This window comes from Camellia sinensis, chromosome 2, assembly GCF_055761805.1.
Source record: "Camellia sinensis isolate YWXY chromosome 2, ASM5576180v1, whole genome shotgun sequence".
Taxonomy (NCBI): domain Eukaryota; kingdom Viridiplantae; phylum Streptophyta; class Magnoliopsida; order Ericales; family Theaceae; genus Camellia; species Camellia sinensis.
The window spans coordinates 181,005,503-181,026,193 of NC_138962.1; the positions used below are offsets into that span (position 1 = coordinate 181,005,503).

Sequence of the window (20,691 nt, forward strand, 5' to 3'; positions counted from 1 at the left end):
AAATTTGTTTGTCTCCTCTTCCCTAATCTCTTTACTTTCCTACTACTGCTATAGCTATCTAATATTCATGTGTTAATCATTTGATTTACCCTGTATGTTAGTTATACTTCATTGTTATTTTGCTTGATCATTTATTGTTAAGTTCATCATTGTGCTTGTTAATAATTTGTTGTACTAGTAATTAATTTTATTGGGGTATTATTAATTTTAATTTGTAGAAATCTAATTCACCCCCTTCTTAGGTTGCTTTTTGGGTAATAGAAACCATTTCAGGTACATGTGCTATGCTTTCACCAAGGCATTGTCTTAGGAGGACTCGGAGTTGAGACTTCATTTTTGTTTTATTGCTATTTGGTGAATGTAAGCCCAGGGTTGTATTTGTGTTGAGTTAAAACTCCATTTTGTGTAACCAAGAATGTTCTTGGATAAATTTGTAAGCCTGTAGGGCACTTATTATCTGGTTGGCTTCCATTTCATACTTGTTGTAAAATGTATGCTTGGGATTGGAACTAGGGCATTGAGATATGAATAGCATGTATTTGGCATTTGAGATTTAATGGAAATGGATGTATGGAATAGTTAGTTATACATATGTGTTCGTCTATCAGGTGGATTTTGTAGCATAAATAGATATACCCTGCCCAATTTTCGGGGCGTTACATGGGTGTAGGTGAAATAGATGCTTGTGGGGTTTAATAATGATGTCGTGTTATGTCTAATTTGATGATTTTGACACTTGGATAATATTTGGGAAAAATGGGGAAGTTGCCCTAATTAGATTGACTATTATTTTGTAAAAATAATTGGAATTGACATTGAAAATGTGAAATTAAGAGGGTATTGATATGAATGGTGTGATTGGTTATGTATCAACTCAGTTTTTTAGAAGTTTTGAATAAACTACCTGTTTGAGATTTAATATCTATCTAGAGATAACTGTATTAGGCTATCGTTGGAGGATAGCTTTGCCTGTTGTAGAAATTGTATGTGGATTAGGTAAATTGAAACTAATCTTTGATGGTTGTCATTGAATATGACTGTGTTTATATACGTTGTACATGTATGTTGGTTTGGAAGTGGAAAGGGAATGTGCTTCATGTTTGATTATCTATCTAAATACATTGCATATGTATGGATATTTGTTTGGAAGGAGAAAGGGGATGGACTCCATTATAATTAAGTTGACCGGAGTGTTTTGGGTGAAAGTCTTGAAATTATACATGGGTGCCTAGCCCGCGAACGAAATATCCATAAAATGCCAATTGTAGTGCTTGTATAACCTACGTTTACATGGGTCCCGTTAGACGTCTGCCCGCGGACGAAATTGTCGTGAAATGGAAGTTTGAAGTGTTTATGCATATGTGTTGTATGATTTGAAAACTATTAAGTTGTAGCCTCAGTTCGGTTGTTGAGAAATAATGAAATTGACTCATAAATGGAGACAGATAAGTGAACGGAATATGAATTGAAAGGAAATGGATTAAGACTTGAAATTGATATCTCATGAGTATATATAGTTGTGGAACGTTTCATCACATGCATTGTTCATGCACTTGTACTTATACCTTTGCTAAATTTCATATAGTGCGTTGGATGACTTCTACTAGGCTGTGGCTCACTCTACTTGGGAATAACATTTTCAGGTAATGATGGCATGCCTCCACCAAGGCAATAGCGTTGGAGAGATTTTCGGGAGCAAGAGCTTCTCGTTTTGATTATATATTTTGTAAAGCCTAGGGCTTAAGATGTAATGAGCGTAGCTCACTTTTGTTGTAACGAAGTTAAGGCTTGGAAATGTGTAAGCCAATAGGGCGTTCATTTACGTTAAACTCTTTGTATTCATTAATTTTGTTTAATGAACAGACTAAGATTCTGATTTATGCTATTATTTAAATATGTTTATAGATGTCTTTATGTTATTATTTTGGGGGGCGTTACAACCATATTTTCTTACTCTTGGATAGACAGCATATGACCCATTTTAATGAGTTTGAATTTGTTAAAGTTGAATATAGTGTGGGACTAATTTTTATTGATTTCAATTATTTAAATTGTTCATCTTATTAGACAAGCTGAGAAGAACATAAATGTAAAAATATAAGTAATCACATGATTAAATCACATATTTATTATAATAAATAAACAGTCCATTTATTAAAAACATGTATGCCATATAAATAAAAAGGGTCCGGTTACCATGTGCATTCACTTAAAGTTGCACATCATGTGCACCTTATATATTATATTTTTTGTGAGTGGTGTTATACATTTTGTATGTTATACTTTTTGTGAGTGATGTTATACATTTTGTGAGCAGAGTTATGATTTTGTGTTTTCGAAGAAAAGTTGTGAAAATTTGAATATTATACTTTTTGTGAGTGGTGTTGTTGTACATTTTGTGAGCGAAATTGCGATTTTTGTGTCTTCGAAGAAAAATTGTGAAAATTTGAATGCTATACTTTTTGCAACTAGTGTTATACATTTCGTGAGCGAAGTTACAATTTTGTGTCATTGAAAAAAACTTGTGAAAATTTGAATGTTATACTTTTTGTGACTGGTATTATACATATTGTGAATGAAGTTACAATTTTTGTATCTTCGAAGAAAAGTTGTGAAAATTTGAATGTTCTTCGAAGAAAAAAGTTGTGAAAATTTACATGTTATACATTTTGTGAATGGTGTTATACATTTTTTGTGAGCGAAATTATGATTTTTGTGTTTTTGAAAAAAAGTTGTGAAAATTTGAATGTTATATTTTTTGTGAGATGCATTATACATTTTGTGAGAGAAATTATGATTTTTGTGTTCTTTTGGATAAAATTTGTGATAATTTTTTTAAGTTGTACTTATTGTAAGTGGTGTTATATTTTTTGTGAGGGAAATTATAAGATGCACATCATGTGCCCATTTTTGTGAGTGCACATTATAGACTTTTTTAAATAAAAATAATTTTATGGTATGGCAATTGATATTGGCTCAATTTGATTTTTTGCTTGGATAATTTTATAAGTAGATTGTATGAGATGAACAATTAAATCATTAAAGTTGGCCTAAGTTAGTCCCATAATAGGTCAACTTCGCCGTGAAATTGAAAATTTCAATTTTAGCAAATTTGAACTCCATACACTATAACAAAAATACATTTTAGTGGCACTATAGTACTGATATGTTTTTAGCAATTGCCACAAAAATAATATTTGGTTCTATGTTTTAAAAAAATGTCACAGGCTCACAAACATAAAAGACTCTAGTGGCATTTCAATAAAGAAGCATTGCATCACTACAAAAAAAATGTGATCTAGTATCATCAATTTTATGACATTTTTATAAACGAATGACACAAAAAATTATTTTAGTGACATTTATCAACAGATGTCACTAAACTAGAGAGGTGTAAGTTACTTTTTATGGCATTAGGTGAAAAGTGTCATAAACAAATAAATTTTTATGGCATTTTGAAAAATGCCACTCCAAAATCTTTCCATGGTATCTAATGACATTTTTTGAAAAAACAAAAAACACCAATATATCCCAAAATTTTTTAAAATAAATAAATAAATAAATTGAACTCAATATAACTTTTTCTTTAAAAAAAAAAAACTCTATTTACCACATCAACGACCTTATATGAATTAATTAAAAAATAAAATTTTTAACTACTCTCCTATACAATGATTTAATTGCTTTAATTTTTAATTAAAATAAATTTCTGACATCATCAAAAAGTGTTAATTGACTTGATCATTTTTGCATTAATTACTTAAAAGTTCTATCTATAAATGTTATGGCAGCTTAGGTTTTATTTAAGATTTTTTTAACCAGTAAATCCTATTTAATAAAATTGAAAGTATTATCAGTTGCTCCCAATTTTTAAAACTAAAAACATTATCAATTTTGCATAGTAATGTTTCAGATAATTGTTTAACTAACTGATGAAAAAAAAAACAGAGTATGGGATTAAACATTTTTGTCCTTCTATTTATTGGTTTGATTCAACTATCTAATAAAATTGAGAATATTATTAGTTTTTTCTAATTTTAAAACTGAGAACGTTATCAGTTTTTTCATTTTTAATTTTTTTTTCTTTTCAGTTTTGCACATCATCATCATGCTCCTTTATAGATACAAAATTTTTACAAAAAAAATAATTCAGCTTTTTCAATTTTTCAAAAGTTTTTTTTTTTTTGCACATAATTTTTTTTAAAAAAAAATTTCAATTTGAAAGTTGATGTTTTAAAGTTTTGAAAATCAAAATAAATGTCAAATCATCATATTCATTTATAGATAATCATAAATAATAAACAATCATTGTTTGAAGTGTAATTCCAACTATTAAAAATTTAATGAGACTTGAAGGTCCAGCAAATCTTAGTTAGAACTTAATGGAGTATAAGGCCTGGTTTGGGAACAGACTAATTTAGTAACTTTTTGGTTATTTGACTAAAATATGAGCTAAAAAAAACTAGTATGTTTGGGATTAATTTTTGACTTTTTATGGAAAGATGTACAAAAAGTAGAGAGAAAAAAAAATCTTTGGCTTTTTGGTATGAGTTGTTGATTTTTTAATTTTTTTAGTGACTTTTTGGCTAAACGGGCCACTTCCCAAACGCGGCCTAAGTATATAAATTAGGTCTTGTGTGTAAATGGCCCATAATTTATTAATAAAATGAACAATTTATTATGAAATTGGAAACTTCAACAAACGTGATGCAATTTTTAAAATCACAGAGTACAATTCACTTTGCTTTGTTTGGGTTTTCTAAAAACACTTTTTATAAATTTCTACTTTCTTATTTTGCATTTTTTTTGTTTTTACTGAATTTTTTTAATATTTTAAGCAATTTTTTTTAATTTTTAGATACAGCTAACATAAATACACTTAAAAATTATAATTTCCATAAAAAATCTTTAAAAAATTCATTAAATACAAAAAATACAAAAATTCAATATATTTTTCGTATTTTTGTGTATTTATTAATTATTTTGAAATATTTTTTCCACAAATATTTTCACTTTTTAGATACATCTAAATAAGGTGCATCTAAAAAAAATTAAAAAAAATTACTTAAAATTTTTAAAATATTTACTAAAAAATATTTACTAAAATTAAAAAAATATAAAAATAAAAAATTTAATTTAAAAAAAACTAAAACTAAATAGACTGATTTGTATTTTAACCAAATGGTGTAATTTGTCTTATATTGTTTTATTAAAAATGTGAACACACTTATTTTTAAAATAAATAAATAAAAATAAATTTATTTTTGGTAACCAATGAGATAAGGAAACACGGGAAATGAAGTAGGGTTTATCATTCTTCATATTTCACGCCGTCATTATATACCATCCACACTGTAAATTTGCAGCGTTTTCATCTTCTACAATCTACTAAAGTTCACTGGGTATTATTTCTCTCTTTCTCACTCTCACACACACAAGCAAACACATACAATACCTCTATATTTGTCTCTTATTTATAATCTTCTTGTTTTAGGTATAAAACTTGATACAATCTGAAAATAAAATCTTTTGATCCATGAATTTCTTAATTTTCATCTTTTAAGATCAAGGGTTAATTGTGATTTATTATTCTTGAATTTATGTTGTGATTTTATATAATGCATTGCAAGTGTTTGTTAAATGCCTCAATAAAATCCCTCATTATTTTGCTGCCTTTTTTTTTTTCTTCCCCTCCTGTTTGTAAGGACTGATTTATGGAGTGATTTGTGGCTATGTTTGAATTTGAATTTGTAGATGAAAAAAAAGAAGTTAAAATTAATGATTTTGGGATACCTATTAGTTTTTTGACGTGTAAATATAGAAAAAATTAACAAAAATTTGGACAGAATAACTAAACTAAAATTAAATTTGAAGTGTAGAAATAAAATTGTTCAAATTGAAAAAATAGGTACCAAAATAAAATTGATTATTTACACAAAATTAAGAAGTGAAACATAATTCCACACACACACACACACACACACACACACACACAAAATTCTGATAATTACTTGATTGAGAGTTAAACAATAAAAAGATGCACATAACAAATAAAACATGACACCACCCACCCATGTCAGAGACAGTGCCTGACCTGAGATAGATTTTCCACAAAGTCCTTTACCGAGTAAGGAACATTCACCAAATTTGACTACCAAAGTCCTATCCTTACCTTTACCAATTCTCCAAGCTCTTCCATATTAGCTTGGCAATTATTAAAAATACAATCATTTTTAAGACTCCAAACTGACCACATCATCGCAACTGGAACAAGCCTCCATATCTTCAAAACCAACTTTTTAAATTTGGTTCCCAGCCACCAAAGCAACACACTTTCCATTGTTGCAGGTGTGACCCAACTTAGACCCCTCCACTGTAGCATTTTTTGACCAAACCTTCCAAGGTTCAAGGCAGAGAAACAACAGGTGATCCACTGTTTCTGCCTCAATTTTGCAGAAAGGGCAAACATTCACCATTTTGCTGCTCAAAACCCCAATCCTCTGCATAAAATCAATTGTCTTCACCCTTCTTTTCCATACCAACCAAAAAAGAAACTGTGCTTTTGGTGGTGCCACACATTTCCATAACAGCCTAGATACTTTCAAGCTAGGTCCTTGTTAGAGCTTATGCCACTCTCTTACTGATGCCACTTTGAACTGATTAGAAGGATGGGCTGCCCACCTAACTGAATTAGGATGTTCCAGAGTAAGCCTAGGGGCCTCTCTAGTTAGCCCTTGTAGCCTTATGACCTCCTTTTCCTCCCAATCTAAGAGAGATCTTCTGAACACCAATTTCAATCCCCTGATATGTCCCTCCTCTGCATAAACGTTCTGAGAGTGTTTCCTTCTCCATAGAGAGCTTGAACAATCTAGGGAACTCCTCTTTTCACTTTAAGTTCATGAGCCACTTGTCAGTCCAAAAGTTGATCCTGTTCCCATCTCCAACCTCAATTTTAAAGTTAGATGAATAGAAATTATACAAAGCAGGGTTAGATTTTGCTTAAAATATCCTTCCAAACATTAGATTCATTTCCTTCCATCTCCATTGCTGGTTTCCATGTGCCCCCTTCAGATCCATGTTTTTGCTAATGATAACATTCTTCCACAATGCTTTATCTTCCACCCCATATCTCTCCACCACCACTTGGCTAACAACTCATTCATATCTATAGCTCTTCTAATCCCCAATCCTCCTTGATCTTTGCTCTTCTAATCCTTGCTCTTCTCTATTGACACCTGCAAATTTCTCACTAAAACAACCTCACGCTCTTTTTGCATAGGGTGATTAGGTAATAAATAATAAGATTATTTGGTTTAAAAATTATGTGAGATATAGTAAGAAAGAGAACTCGCTTATTTTGTCTAATTTATTTATTTATTTTTTTTTTTTTTGTTAAAGATACTCATCACTAGAAGAAACGATCGAACCATCTCACCCTCACCTCTCTGGCGGCGAGTTCAAGTGAATCCCAACATCGAAAAACTAGAGTTTTGAATTAGGCTTCAATTTCTGTATAGAATCGTAACTATTGCTTCTTATTTTCTGACATTTATTTTGTTCGGGTTTTTAATATATATATAAAAAAAAATTAGGTCTTTTGAATTTATAAATTTAAAATTGGGGACTGTTGAACATGAAAGATTGGGGCCTTTGTAGATGTTTTTAATTGGATTGCTTTGTTTCACTGGTCGTTTATTTTTTCGTACATGTCACTGATGCTTGTTTCCTGAGATATGCTTGTACATGAAAGATTGGGGCTTTTGAAGGCTTTTGATATTTTGAATTTTCTTGGAATATTTATTTAATTTCATGAGATTAAGAAGTATTTTACTTTAAATTAATCTACACCGAGATAATGCAAATATATCTTGGTGGCATGCATTAATTTGCAAAATGTAAGACAAATATCTCTAGAAAGAGTTTTACGCATGATCTTTTGACTTCTGTTGTGCCCTTTTCCTGGGAGGTTTGGATATGTTGCTTGGTTGTTTCCTTCATTATTTTGTCATATTGGTCTAAATTTACTACTGCAATTCAGACTTTTCGGGAAAGTGTTAGAAGGTGGCACATTACTAGTAAGAAGGTGGTACATTACTCCCACAACCTGATTCATTTTTTCTCACTTTATCCTTTATTTCTGCCAACCCAAGTTCAATCTTTTGTGTTTACCTTCATCATTGGAAGCAAGTTCTACAATTTCATTCAATGTCTTGTGCTCTTTTTCATGAAACTTTGTAGTGAAATCAACTCCGAAGTTAGTGTATGTGGTTCTAAAGAATGTGTACCTTTTTTCCAAATCCTTTCTCCATCTTGGCATAATGTATTTCTTTGGAATCTCATTTACGCACCTTGTACTGAGCACACAGAGTGAGTGGGCACACATAATGCCCCTAAATTCAAAGGGAAATTCTATTTCCACACACCAAAACATCTCATTCCACATCCTCTCTCAATACATCTACCAACTAATTTTGAATTTTGTGATTTTACTCAATACACAACTTTTTTTGCCAAAAATATCCCCCTCTTTGACATTGAAACCATAAACCAACATCCATCCTCCCCTGCTATGGTCTGAAAAAGAATGCAAATGAAGGTTAGATTTCCAACTCTCTCTCTCTCTCTCTCTGTTCCATCTTCAATCCAACTACCTTGAAGGAAGCATTAGGTGGTGTTTTCGTCTTATTCACGCGATGAAAATGATTTTTTCCATTTTTTTGGGTTATGTTAGCACTTTCTTCATTGTCTACTCCAAAACTTCTTGTGCTTCTCCATCAAGAGCTCTGCCTTCTGGTTTTGATATCATTTTTGGGTTGTGAAGTAGCTTCTTGGTTGAAAATCTTAACAAATTCTTTAACCTTTCCCTTAGCTCCATTTCTCCCAAGATTGTCTCCAGATGTTCTGCTTGAATCTTACGAGTGAAGTTCATTCTCTTGAACCACTTCTTCTCTTTTTGAATTAATTCCTTCTTGACCTAGGGGACGACAGAGGAGGAGGAAGGGAAGATCCAATGTCAACAATGGTGAATCCATTCAACAACGATCAAAGTATGTGCACAGAGGAGATGAAGAAATTAGAGTTTTGGCGGAGAAGATAAGTACACTTTAGTAATTTTATTTTAGGATAAAATTGTAATAAAAAAATAAATCATTAAATGTGTGCACAGAGGTAGATGAGTGTGTGGAAATAGAATTTCCCAAATTCAAACAACTGACACTTACATTGGACCTCACATTCAGTTAAATTACAATAGACAACAAACTCCACTTGCGTCAACTTCTCACCAGCTACAATAGATTCCTTGACATGATACGTAGAAATTGATCCCTCCTCTTTGATGAGAAATGGATGACAGTAAACTACTCGCTTCAATTCTCCTTGAACTTCATTAAATTTTGCATTGGTGTAAGCTGCCTGAAATTGCTTTTCAAAGCCGTATATCATTAGGCAATCATTCAATTTGTGTCAAGATTTAAAGTTTTCTTTCTTCTCTTTCTCTACCTTACTTCTCAAAGCATTATCATATTGTTCAAAAAATTGCTTTAAAGTAGTTTTCGAGTTCACATATCCATCAAAAAATGCATTCATGCTCTTACTTTGTTGTGTAGTTGACATGCCAACCCAAAAAATGTCTTTAACATAGATAGAAACCCACCAATGTCACTCACCATATAATACTCCCAACCACATTATCATAAAGATTGAACTTTGCAATCATCGCTTGCCATTCTTTATCAAATTCATCTTTTGTGAAAAAGTCATAAACTGCATTTTGCAAAGCAAACTTTATGTGTTCATATTGGAAATATCCTCTTAATTTCTCCGAGATTTTGTTCATTATATATCATAAGCACCATCGATGTCAAGCCTTTGGAAAGAGAATTTCTATGACATTTTGTATAGCTCTGCACTGGTCAATTATTATAGCTTTTGGGGGAGTATCAGACATGCAACTTAGCCATGATTTGAATAGCCAAACAAATGTATCAATGTTCTCATTACATAACAATCCACAACCAAGTAAAATTGATTGTTTATGGTGATTAACTCCTACAAACAGAGAAAACGGCATATCATAGTTGTTCGTGAAATAACTTGTGTCAAATAAAACGTCGTCCCCAAATGCTTCATAAGTCGCCCTACTCCATCCATCCGCCCAAAACAAGTTTCGAATGCAACAATCTTCATCAAAGTCAATGACATAATAGAAGTTTGAATTTTGTTCTTGCATCCTCTGAAAATAATCTCGAAGTGATTTGACATCTCTTACCCCAAGCCTCAATCTTCTAGTATTCTCAATGTGATTCCTTGCATTTTGCTCATCAAATGTTAATGCATCGTATCCCCCTGCTTCAACAAGTATAGAATGAAAATTCCTAGCCATCCTAATCCGTACTTCATCATTAATATCTAATCTTCTATTCACAGGAGTAAGAATTATTTTATTCATTGCAAAATGTCATGAGTTAGTAGAAATCAAGTGGTGAGTATGCTCAAGCATAATTGTGGTTAACATATATCTTTCATCCTTTTGTAGACTCGCTCGTACCCTTGCTTTGCCACCAATTTTTATGGATGAAGATGGTTTCAGAGGGTTTACTTTTGATTTTTTTTTTTTTTTTTGGTTCTCTTCCCTGCTCGAGTACATTCAATTCCAAAGTATTTTACTTCCCATTATCTCCAACATTTTGTGTTCTATATGCTATCGCAAATCTAGCGTGTTTTGCATATTTTACATAAAATGCGTACACTTCTTGCTTTGAGCTAAAAGACATTTCCTTCTTAGGTTCTTCAACTTCTTCACTCTCATTTAATGAAAGATTGTTTGAATCAATCTCCATTGTTTCTCTTTCAAGCTTGAAACTGAAACAGAAAATTCAATGGGCTCATTCAATAAGTCATCATCAATGTCATTATATTAGATCCCAATAAACAAAAGTATTTCAAATAAGTCATTCATTAATTGCATAGGAATCCTCCTCTTTCTACTTGTTTCCTAACTTACTCTTTTCAAGGCCTAATATATATATACACACACACGTATATGAGTGAGAAAAATGGTTGGTGAGGTGCCAATCAAAACAACCTAGCATACCCAAGAACAACCAAAGAACAGAGCAAAATATTCACAAAAATGGCTGTGTTTAATGACTTGATTGAGTTTAACAGAGTTTCATAACCAAAATATTCACAAAATTCATAAAGGGAATACTGTTACAGTTTTACATTAGAGGTTTAAGACAAATTACAACCATGGTCCTCATAGTTTGACTCTTGCATTAATTTGACCCTTGAATTTTCTTAGTGTCAACTCTGTCAATGTTAGTGGACAAATCTTCTCATTGTTACATCAAAGTTGCTCTAATGATCAGTAGTGAATGAATCTGCTAACTTTGGTCATTACACACTGCAAAACCTTAGGTAGTGTTTGGTTCATTGGAATGAGACAGAATGGAATGGTCGTTCCATCAAAATGTTCATTCCCATGTTGGTTGACTAACAAAATAATGACAAAATACATTATAAATAGAATTATCATTCACCATTTCAAAAGAATGGTCATTTCATATCAGAGCCTAAAGGAATGATCATTCTATTCCATTCCAACTCATTCATGTGAACCAAATAGAGCATTATGACCAAAAAGAATCAGTTGGTGTGGTGTCACAACCCGAATGGAGTACAGTGCAATGCTTCAATTTGTGATAAAGGAGAGGATATGCTTCAATTTGTCCTCTTTTCTTTTTTTTTTTTTTTTTTTCTTTGTTGGTTGATGGGTGATAAAAATAAAACCCCCTCTTCATTACTCTCTTAACCCACAAAGCCACTCAACTGTTTCCAATTCATTGTTACAAAAAATACATAGGTTGCTCATACAAATCAAGCAGCCATAAAAAACTCAGATGGGTTTAATTACAAATAAAGCAAGTAAATCAAGAAAGGAGAGTAACAATGGAGAAAGAGCAACAAAACGCTCAAGTGTGTTCAATTCAAAAGTGCAACGGGCAGGGTCAACATAAACTCCCCAGCTTAAGATAAGAAAGATGACCCACTCAAAATAAATAAATAAATAAATAAATAAAATAAAATAAAATCAGAGCTTACCTCACTGCCGAAGAATGAGAAACGTCGGAGAGCAAGAGAAGTGGTGGTCAGTGGTTTGTTTGAAGAGAGCAGCGAGAGAGAGACTTTATATCCATTTCATTTCTCACCAAAATGATAAAATTTAATGGGAAACAAATTTTTGATTATAAAATATTTATAATATCAAGATTCATTTAAAATATAAATAATATATAGTTTAGTTTGATTTTCTTACTCTTATTTCATACATCTTTTGCCTTTTATCTATATTAATTTTTTTTCCCCCTATAATCATTGAGGGTGTATTATAGAATGGAGTGTGAATTATAGATTTTTTTTATCCACCATCACTAGGGACAGCTACAAGGACTACTGAATCAATTGTCCAGTCCATCCAAATTCCACATAAGATATAACTAATAATTTTTTAATCATAATCAAAATAATAATTACAATAGATTATAATTAACATCACAATTAGAAATAGCAACGGGTCGAAAATTTTTGAGTTTCAAAGACAATTCTTAATTTTAAATTTAACTAGTTTGACGATACAATTTCATAGTTTACTCTAACAATAACATTTTTGACCTTCAGACCGTTATAATTTACCATACCTATTAATGTTGCGCAAAAATTTACCCTACCCTATTAATGCTGTGCAAAAGTTTTTGCTTGTCTCTATATAGTACTGGGTAGCAGACTCGCAGGTATGTTTCTCCTTTTATGTGTGAATTTAAATATGTTTCTCTTCTTAAATATGTACGTACCATGTTGTTGAATACACATATTCTTCATTCATGGTCTACTAATTTGGTGTTTATGAACCTGAAATTTCTCAAACCACAAATCAAATTTTGAGTGTAAAGTGTGCCAACTAGCTTGTCAACGTCTACAAGCTGTTTGATAAAATTCCCCACTGACCATTTACTCATGCACATTGTACTTGGCTATGCATTTTTGTTGTTCTGTTTTGAAAATTTGTTGAGGGTACGTATGATAGTGTTGATGAACTCTATCTGAACACAACCCAATTGACTAACAAGTGATTATGTGACTCTTGGATATAGGGGGGCGGAACCAAGAATTATGTTTGAGAGGGGCCAATGTTTATGCATAAAAAATATTAAATTAGTTTTGATATATTACTCATTGAATATAATTTCTTATATAAGCGTTGTTAAAGAATTATTTCACGAGAAAACTAAATAAATCTAAAAAATAGTTTTTTCAATTTTGAGCTATTAGATCTCAATATACAATTAGTTGATTTTATATAATCTAGTAAATAAAAAGTGAAAAATGCTTAAGATCCCTGAAAAATGCTTAAATTTACACTCAATGGCATTAAATGTTACATGTCAATTGATTTGTTTATAAATCAATTAACTAAGACCTAACCCCTGCCATGTCACTGTAAATAAATTTAAGGGTGAAGTTTTAGGTTCTCTGGCATTACTCCTAAAAAAGTATACATATCATTTGATTTCTAAAATCCAAAAAATAAGTGACATGTACCTCTTGTTTTAATAAAATCAACTAAAGATAAAATATATGCTGTTATTTAAAACGTGAAATAATTAGAGATCATTTCATTAGATGTTGTAAAATATTAACGAAATAAAAAGGTAGTAAACTATTTCTTATAAAATTTAAAAATCCACCTTATTATACATTTTAAAAATACTCATAAATATAGAATTAATAATAAATTGTCGAAAATCGGAGGGAGGCGGGGCCCCTCCCCTGCTTGGATTCAAAATCTGTTTTCCTTTAGCTAAGAAAGCAAGAAAATTTACTTTGAGACTTATAATGTAGAAATGCCAAGGTTCTGATGTGAGCCCATGCTATTTTATTCAGTTCAACTTATAATATTGTTGTGGCGGTTGTATTTTTAGTTATGAAATTGTATATTGGTGTATGAACGGGTGTTTAGCAGGGGTGATGTGTTGTATCAATGTTGTGGTAGTTGTATTTTGAATTAGGGATTTATATCTTCTGGTGTTTGGAATCCAGACTTTGGGTGATTGTTTAGTAAAGAGATTCTGTTTTATAGCTCTGATGTGGGCTCTGACATGGTGGTACTTTAAAGAGTCAAAATCCATGCAATTTGGCATTAAAGAGCAAGAGAAGTGCTTCTATGATGCTTACCACTTTGTGCCTTTGGTTTCTTATAAAAGCCATGACCTTCTTTTGAGTGGGTTGTACTTCTACCTTTGGTTATCCCCTCTTTTGTTTTCTAGGAGCTTTAGGATAGTTATTGGACTTACAATAAGGGGGAACCATAACATTGTCTGTTCTTTGACAATCGGCAAAGTAATTTGGACTATAAGTTGCTCACTGCAGTCAGTTGATGTGTAAGAGTAAAATTTTCCTAGAATTTTCCCGCTTCAACTATTTCCTGTGGCAGTGTGATTGAATGCTTCTTACATGGTTGTTGTAGTGTTTGTAACATCAAATTCTTATTGATTCTGGAAGATGTTATGTGGATTAAAAATGAATTGCACAACAATCATGTAAACTTTCTTTCTATGGTCAATTGTTTCAGCAATAAAATGGCAAATGGTTTGATATGGGCAACCACAGTGGATTTGGCAAGGAATAGTGAGCAGATTGTTTCTCTTTATTGCCAACTATTGTAGAGGCTTAACTCCCCTGATTTGCCACTGAACTTGGCAGCAAGACTGGCCAAAAAAGCTGAGGTTCGTGCCATCTTCATGCTGGCTTCTGAGGAGCGATCCCTCCACAACATCAAAGATCTCATTGATGCTGCTGAGTACTCCCTCTCCCTCTTAAGAAAAGGCCAAATCCCCAAATACATCCAATGAATAAGTTATTCATCATCCTGAAGTCTCTCTCTCCCTTTGTGTGACTATGTGATTGGCCATGAAAGATATTCTAAACTAGTTATTGCAGTAACTTATTGGAATGAACAATGTTGATAAAACTTTTTGATGATTCTGATTGAGAAATGAAAATTCCTAATCATTGTGTGCCATGCACCAAGATATGTTTTAGCATTTTATTGAATTTGACTTGTGATTAGCAGATAATGTAGATTTTGTTTGTGTTCTACATTGTACGAACAGCTTTGGCCAAAATGACTTCTTTTTTTGCTCTTGATTTTTTTTAGCAGATAATTCACCAAGCTGGCCTGCCACCCAAATTTTCAATTTACAGTTTCAAAGAATATGTTTTCTATGTATATCATATATGTGAAAGTCTACAAAAAGCTTGTGTTAGAGTGAAACTATCCTTGTGTATTTGTTTTGCACACCATGTGTTTGTTTATTTTCCTTGTAGAAAGAAAAGGTAAATAGATAGTTGGTGGAAAACTGGAAGCACTGCCTCAATAAGCGTGCTTGCGCATCCATGTTCAAATTTTGTTTGTGTAGATGTACTTGTTTATGTACTATATGTGAATTTGACAGTATTGTGTTTGCAGGTGAATGACAACAACCATAATTCATTTCTGTATCAATTTTGTGGCTCTACTGCTCTATGGTATGTCTCAACTCCTGAGTTTTTCATCCTTGCGGTTCCATTGGTACTTGAAAATTAATCTATTTGACCTCTTTTGACTTGTAGGGAACCAGCAACAAGGTTAACTCTTGGCATTAATTTTGCATTGAGTGCAATAATATGAAACATTATTACTTCAATAAATTTCTAACAGCTCTTAGTTACCAAAGATGGTAGATATTTTGTTGAATATGGCCTTTTCCCAACTTTTTGAATAGGGCTTAATTTGATTCCTGGGTCTGCGACTGTCTATGTGCGCTGTTTCCTATGGACCCCAGCTATGTCAATGCCATTTTTACCCAAATTTCCAACCCAAATATTAGTATTTACAATGTGATCATCTGATGCTTTTCTTGTTTCAAGAACTACAACGATTTGTTAACTAAATTATTATTTTTTTTTGTTTTTTAATCATGAATTGCTTGCGAAAGGCATGGTTTCGGGTAGCCACACGTACCCTTTTATTCTTAGGGCATGTGCACAATCAAGTGCATTGAGATAAATAAGGGCAGGAGGTTCATGTGCATGCAGTTAAGTTGGATTGGTATCGGATTTGTATGTAATGAGCACGAGATGAAGATGTATGTTGTTTGTGGGGTTATTGAAGCAGTCCAAAAATCGTTTGATGGAAGTTCTCATAGAGATTTGGTTTCGTGGACGACGTTGATTTAGGGATATGTTAAGATGGTTTTTGGAAAGAAGGTACACTGGTATTTTTCTAGACATGTGAAGTTTATTTTGAAGCCCAATAAATGATGATGGTAATAGTTCTTTCTGCATTTGCTAATTTGGGAGATTTAAGTTTGGGTAGGAGGATACATGGTATATGTGTGATCATAATGTGAATTTGTGTCTTCGTTGGGAATCTGTTGGTTGAAATGTCCTTGAAATATGTTGATACAAATTTTGCTCTTGGAATTCTATGATACCAGGATTATGATCAAAGGAAATTCAAATAAGCCTTAAATGTTTTCAGGAAGATGCAGAGTAGAGCTGTCAAACCAAATTTCAAATCATACCTATAAAGTAACGAGATGTACATTAGTGGCAGTGGACACGTATAAATTATTTTCTTAAATGGAACTGACTAGAGTAGCATTGTCAGACCGTGTTCCACCATCTATTCTAAAAACAATTGATATTAGGGAGGGTTTCACTTACGTCTTTTGGGGCATTTGACATCAGGCCTGTAGGTTTGTTCTTGGAGCTGTCATAAGGAGTAGCATTCTGCACCCAACGATTCCTCCCTCACGATGATATGCTCCTGCAATGATACCCATTTGTCAGATCACGTTTCACCATTGAGACCTTGGAAAATGGCAAAAATCATTTTTAAAATTAGAGAGGAAGAAAAAAAAAAAACAAAAAAGTTTAAGAGCTTACACAAGTCTCACAGTACAGTGAAGGTTTTGGTGATTTTGTGTCACAATTTGTTTATTTTAAAGCTAAAACTGTTAAATAAAGTTCATAGAAAATAAAAAATGTTCAGTAAATGCATGATGCAAATACCGACTCATCTGAAGCTTGGAAAGAATTTAAGTTCATAATTGATGCCAAATATAAATTTCTGTGGATGGAATATAACAGCAGCCATCTGCCTTAAATTATTTTGCAAATGAAATTGTCCTGTGGATCTAAATTGCAGTTGTTTCAATGTTTTATTAAATTGAAGTTTAGAATGGAATATATAGAAATTTTCTTTTCTTAGCAAAATTAAAAGTTTGTAGACCAACGTACAACTGCCACACCTGCACTGAGAACTGCCCAAAGCATTAGTTACAGAAGCAACCAATGCTGTTCTTTTTTATTTATTATTATTATTATTATTATTATTATTATTATTATTATTATTATTATTATTATTATTATTATTTACTTTTGAGAATTACTTTGAGTGACATTGATTGTTATTTACATGACAGGTAAAATAACTTGGTGAGCATGGATGGCTTGAAATCTATTAGTAAAGCAATATCGAGAACATTTTCTGTCAGTTTCAGATTATTCTTTTAACCTCAAATTTGTGCACTGTGACTCCATGGACATCTAACACTTGTTCGGTCCAGCGAGAGGTAAGCAAGAGAAATTGAGATCATAAATTCATTCCCATTATTATGAAGGAATTATGTTATATTGATTTTATGTTGATTGCATATTTCTTCATAAAACTAAAAGTTTACCTAATTAGACTACATTTTTGTGGAATTCTATTGTAATCTTGACTTAAAATTGTTTCTTGCAAAAAAAAAAAAAAAATCTGATTTTTCATGTGGCAATTGATGCCGAAGATGAAACTGATGTCTTGAGATTTGACACTCCCAAGTCCCAACCTTTTAGAAGTACTTTTTTCGGGTTGATATGAAACGGGATATGTTATATGGACTCAAATACAAGTGTTGAGTGCAGGTATGTACTTAAGTGTCTAAGGATATAGAGACATAGCAAAATATTCATATTTTTTAATATAATTATTTTATTTTCTAGGATAAAAGTGTGTTCATGAAGTGTCATAGACAGAGTATTTCATGCATAATATGGAGATGTATGCATACTTTTATGTTTAACTTGAATTACTAAATATGTCAGCTCGGTGAATATCTAATTACACATTATCATACCCTTATCTAGGTGTCAAGTGTCCAACATGGATACTTTGTACAGTACACGTAACTCCGCCTCCTTCGTGCCAAAACGAAAGTGAGAATTTAGTTAGTGATCTCTATTAGATTCCGAAAAAATAAAAAAGAAAACAATCTATATAGAGATGCTAAACAAAATGTGAAGTGATCCTGTCCATACAATTCTTATGACTGTTTCTTTTGCTGTTGTTGTGCACCATAATTTTTGTTTAAACAAAGACTAAAAAACAGGAAAAGGAGGGAAGCACACAACTATAGCTTTTGCCTCCTATGAACGATCAGGTAGGATGCCTATGTACAAAACTGATTTTTGAACATTATTAACTACTTTTCCGACAAGTCCCATCTGTCGAAGAAATGTATCAGTATGCAACTCCTACACCTTTGGAAACTTATCACTTTAATAATTTTGGACAATTGCATCAAATGAAACATCAATAGAGAGAGAGAGAGAGAGAGAGAGAGAGAGAGAGAGAGAGAGAGAGCATCAAATAAATTAATTAAGAATAGATTGCTTAGACCAACAAACATGAAACATCTATTAGATTAATTAAGGCGTATAGGCATTATCCATATGGTCAGTTTTGAACAAACTACATTACTTTATTAGAGAGAGTGGGTGAGAGATTTTCACAAACATAGATTCCTTGCCTTGTTATCCAACCCTACCTTTAAAAAAAATTTCCTTTGTTCAAACTAGTTGTAAGACATGGAAATTCTGTTACTCTTTGATCACTATGATCTCAAGACATCTTGGAGCAGGCAACTGATGCAAGTAACGTTTAGTGCATTGCATTAATAATCTTCACCATTGTCTCTCTCAATTACCTCTTCTCAAGTAGCGGGGGTTTTTTATATTATTATTTTTATCATGTGAAATAACTAGTTTTCCTTAATCACTGTAAATTCTATCAGTTAAATTTTTTTTTTAGACATTATGAAAGTGGAAGAGGTCATGCTGCACAATTTGTATGGAAAAGTTCAGTATTATTTAGTATTTTTCATTAGCTTAGCTCAAAATCACTTTCTTCATTATCATACAAATGAATTAGATTAATTTAATAGGATTCTCCTAGCCAGAACTAGAACCCTTAGCACAAAGTGTTTGAAATAACTACTTTTACGTTGTTATTTCAAATTTATCATGACAAAGCTCTCAAATTCAATCTTGATATTCATATCTAAACTATCAAATCTAAATTTAAGTTATTCTGTTTGAATGGATAGTGTCAAATTCTTTCATTTTACAACCATAAATTCAAAGACAGCCTAAAATAGTAGTTCTAATGAAACATAGCTTCAAAAAACTAAAAAAGATGAGAAGTAGCCTCTAAGTAACAAATTTGTTTGCTGCAACCTTGCCATCATTGCTATCAAATGAACAAACATTCATATATATATATATATATATGTATATATGGTAAAACCATTGTGTTGTGCACACAAATTGGGTGTGCTTTGTTTGCTTGCTAGTTGTATAACTTAAATAGAAGGGGCTTCATAGTTTGAATTGAATATTGAGTTACTATTGTCAACCGATGAAAAGAGAAATGGTTGGTAGGTTAATTAACAATCTAAAGAATTAAGAACTCCTCTTTATGTTGATTGTTTTCTCCACAAAATCACTTTAGAACTCGTCACAGTGGTTCAGCCTTTTGTCCATTTTTGTGAATCCTTTTACCCTTTCAACTTCATATTGAAATGTTAAAATGCTTTTGGTTGCAGATAATTTTTATCCAACCGTGGTAAAAAAAAAAAAGAGTTTGTTCGTTTGCTTATTCCACTTCATACAATGGTATGCGTTAATTTGCTGCTGAAATTATTTGAAAACTTGCGGGCAGTGAATTGGATATGTTTTAACATAGTTACTAGTTATCTTGTGTTAGTTCAAGCTGGCCTACTCCTGTTATTTTGTGTTTATTTTCACTTTTTATTCATTTCCTGTGAACATTTTCTTAATGTGTTTTTGACCAATGAAGTTTTGTGGTGAGCTTGGTAACGACCACAGCAGTAATTTAATCAAATCTCAAGTGACTAGAGATTGTTGAGAACCATGTATCCTGCATTTCTCAACCTCCACAAGGGAAAATTCATGCATAGAATATCAGTCAAAAGAGCATGAGAGAGAGAGAGAGAGAGAGAGACTTATCAAGAAATTTTTTTTTTTGTGAAAAACAGGGCATTTTGACCATGTGTAATCTGATATACAGAATGTAATAGGAAATATGAGTTTAGCCCTTACTATTCCAGAGAGCAGTTGAAGCACTTCATACCCCCAGCCCAAGAGGGAAAAAAATAAAAAAATAAATAAAAATAAGTAACAAAAAAATAAAAAAAGCAAAAAAATAAACTTATGAACAATTCAAAAGAATGATGTCAATGTTTGGTTTTGTTGCATACCAAAGTGCAATTGATGTGTTGCATAGCTACTTTAGAGAACATTTTG

The 20,691-nt window shown here is 32.0% G+C and overlaps 1 long non-coding RNA gene across 9 annotated transcripts; it reads left to right on the forward strand.

Annotated features, from left to right (window-relative positions):
* The first annotated feature begins 5,276 nt into the window (after positions 1 to 5,276).
* On the forward strand, positions 5,277 to 20,093 carry LOC114270971 (uncharacterized). Of its 9 annotated transcripts, none has more exons than XR_014362127.1 (5): positions 12,424 to 12,794; positions 14,633 to 14,916; positions 15,530 to 15,588; positions 17,529 to 17,678; positions 19,971 to 20,093. It is a non-coding gene; the product is annotated as an uncharacterized LOC114270971 (long non-coding RNA). The 9 variants fall into 9 exon arrangements; XR_014362124.1 differs by lacking the exon at positions 19,971 to 20,093 and adding an exon at positions 19,178 to 19,242; XR_014362128.1 differs by lacking the exon at positions 12,424 to 12,794 and adding an exon at positions 13,874 to 14,441.
* Positions 20,094 to 20,691: the final 598 nt, after the last annotated feature.